This window comes from Myotis davidii, unplaced genomic scaffold, assembly GCF_000327345.1.
Source record: "Myotis davidii unplaced genomic scaffold, ASM32734v1 scaffold1577, whole genome shotgun sequence".
Classification (NCBI taxonomy): Eukaryota; Metazoa; Chordata; class Mammalia; order Chiroptera; family Vespertilionidae; genus Myotis; species Myotis davidii.
The window spans coordinates 543,676-544,235 of NW_006288857.1; positions in this window are offsets into that span (position 1 = coordinate 543,676).

Here is a 560-nt window from a genome sequence, read left to right on the forward strand (position 1 = left end):
AGTCTCCCCGCACCCCCACCCCCACCCCCCCCCCGCACACTTTCCGCTGGTCTGGAAAGCAAAAACCCTGGGTTCGAGCGTACCTTACCCCTCCACCCCCCGCGACACGTAGTGTAACCTGGAATAAGCAATCGCTTCTTTCCGAGCCTCAGTCTTCCCATCTATACAATGGGCGGAGTCCGCCAGCTCTGTCCCCCCACAACCCAGCTCCCAGGGTATAATTAGTGGCCCAGAAGAAGAGATTTGCAAAAACGCTTTCAAACAGCTCTCGGCAACTTTCAGCTTCGCGGCGGCCTACGACGTGGGGTTAACCGTCGTGTTTTTTCTCCCGGGTCCGAAAGCAAGCGGGTTAGCAGAGGGCGCTCGGCGGAAAGCACCTGCGGGTTCAAAGCCCAGCGCCACCGCCTCACGTGTGTGCCCGGGACGAGGCGGCTCTGCTCCCGGGCCTCAGTTTCCCCACCCGCACCGTGGGCGTGACCTCCAGCCTCCGTGGGACAGTTGGAGGCCTTGGCCCCGCCTCGCACGCCTCGCCCTCACCTATTGCACCGACAGGTGTTCGT